Source organism: Balaenoptera physalus (genome assembly GCF_965194825.1).
Source record: "Balaenoptera physalus genome assembly, contig: HAP1_SCAFFOLD_738, whole genome shotgun sequence".
NCBI lineage: Eukaryota > Metazoa > Chordata > Mammalia > Artiodactyla > Balaenopteridae > Balaenoptera > Balaenoptera physalus.
This window is the reverse complement of record NW_028126027.1, coordinates 482,884-485,417: the sequence shown is the minus strand read 5'-3', so window position 1 is coordinate 485,417 and position 2,534 is coordinate 482,884.

Sequence of the window (2,534 nt, the reverse complement as noted above, 5' to 3'; positions counted from 1 at the left end):
ATATAATTTTTTTTTTACAAAGTAACTTTCTCTACCTTATTTCTAACTACAAGAAAAGAGTATGGCATGTGATCCACAAAACCAGTATAGAGACTATACTTGTCTGGAAAAGAAATGATAAAATGATGGTTTCAACACAGGCATATGCATTTTTGAGTGTTTTATTTATATCAAACTGGATAAAATGTGTGTATTTCTCATAGAGAAAAGACCTGTCGAGGTAGAAATGTACCTTTCAACTATTCATGGGTACACGAGTACACTGGGGAGATTGTAAAAGTGCAGCTTGTGATTCAGTAGGTCCGGTGGGCCTGAGTTCTATTTTTTTAACAAGCTGATTTTTAACTAGTGATGCCACAGTCTCTGATTCATTAACCACAACTGTGAATATCAGAGACATAATTAGAAAGGTAAAAATTCACATTTAATTTTGAACTTAAAGTGTTTTATCGATTTACACCTTTAATAGAATAGTGAGCACAGCAGCAACAATCATTTGTGAGTATTTACTATAGACTGTGTATCTTTCTAATTTTTTTGTGTAGGATTCCAGGAAAAAGGCCTGGGCTGCGGCCACAATGGGCGTGGCCCCCAGGCCGGGCCGCCCCTCCAGGACCCCCGACGGGGCCCTGCGCTCCTGGCGGCTCCCTCCCCCGCCGCCCCGCTCCCTCCCGGAAGGCCTCGGGCCAGAGCGGTCCCACCCACTGCGCGCTGAACAGAGCCCGCGTTTCCTCAGAGCTGGAACTCCCGGCTCAGGCGGGGTCTCTTCCCTCCGCCTTCACGGAACTGCCCCGGAGCCCGAGGGGAGGGCGACCTCACTGAGGCTGCCGTCTCTGGAGGTGCCCCGGCGGCCGAAGCCATGACAGTCGCGGGGACGGCGGGCCGGGTAAGTGGGCGCCGACCCTCCGCCTGGTCCGGTGCCCGGGCGGCAGCACAAGACCAGCTTCTGAGGGGCAGGGGTTCGCTGCCACCCGCCGCTGCTGTGCAGAAAGAGCGGCCTCCAGCGTCTGGTCCCTGGGAACTTCGGTCCGTCCTCTCGTCCCTACCCTCGTCCTGGCTCGCGAGGCCTGGTGGGCGTGAGGAGGGGGTCGGCCTGAGCGTCCTGAGGGGAAACGGGGCAAGGGAGGCGCAGGGTCCGGTTGCAGCGTCAGCGCCCCTCTTCCCGACTGCGGGGAAAGCGGCTGAAAACTCCTCCCGAGGCGCGCAGGCCCCTTATTCAGCCGAGTCCCTCTGCGCTCCTTCCTCCCTGAGCTAAAGTACCGGGGGGAGGGGACAGGGCAGGGAACTGGCGCAGGTAATGGGGAACATCCAAAGGTGATTGTTAACTAAGGAAAACCAGCTCTCCCAAGGTGAGGAATGCGGCGCTTTTCTTTGCCTGGGCTCACTGAATTCCTTCCTTTGATATGCACCTCAGCTCTCTGGCGCCTGCATTCTGTATTTGCATATCCTGAGTGCCTCAGGGCCCGCCGGCTCACATTGGAGGGCTGCAAGTGCTGAAGACTGTGACATCCTTTGTTTACTGATAGGGCAAGAAATAGTCCATTTCTCACAGGCTTGAGGGGCAGACAGTGCAAAAAAGTCAGAGAATCTCACTCGGCCTGTACTTTGGTTTACATATAGATAATATTTATACTTAACTGTGCTAATAGAGGTTCTCAAGTCCAATCAACTTGTACTACTGCCCTCTATGTATCAATTTCATCAATATCATAAGATAAATGCCTATAGAATTGACTTAATCCATTTAAATAGGATAATGATTTTGAAAGGAAACATAATAGAAATATAACAACGAAACCTTTACCACTAAAGGCTGGGTCTGGAACACCCTAAATAAATGTTCCATTGTTAAAATATTGAAAGATGTAGTCAATAGAAATATCAACAAAAATGACAAATAATAAGGGTAGCAGAATGTTGAAATGTTCTATCTTTATCATTAAAGTGGCAGAAAATCATTTATTAGTAGGCACTGGGGGCAGAAGATGCCTGATTTTATATCTGTGTCATATTTGTGCAGTTGTTTCAACAAGTAACTTAAAGACAAAATGGAAAGACAAGGAGGTTTGTGCCTGAGATCATGTTGATGTGAAACCAGGGATGGCCACCTTGTGCCAGGTGAGTTAAGTTTACCTGGCAGGTAGACCGCAGAGCTCCTGGGAAGCAAGGGTTGGAATTTTTCTGCTGGGTGCCCCTTAGGTTCTGTGACTTGACTGACTGTGAGTCATGTTTCGGGAAAGACCTGATCACAGGAAAAGGCTGGGAATAGAGTGATTTGGGGAGCAGCTAACAACATTCATCACAGCTCACGGCCTGAAAGAATTTTAAAGAAACAGGAAAACAAATGCTTCTTATGGAATCAGAGAATGTGAGGGCTGGACAATCCCAGAAAATGAGGAACACCCATCCCATTTTCCAGATGACAAAACAGAGGTCCAGCAAGGTGAAATCCCTCACCCAAGTTGCACCCGTCTCTCCTCCCCACTACGTGGTTCATGAAAGCAGGACTCTTCCTGTCTTGACCACTGCTGAAC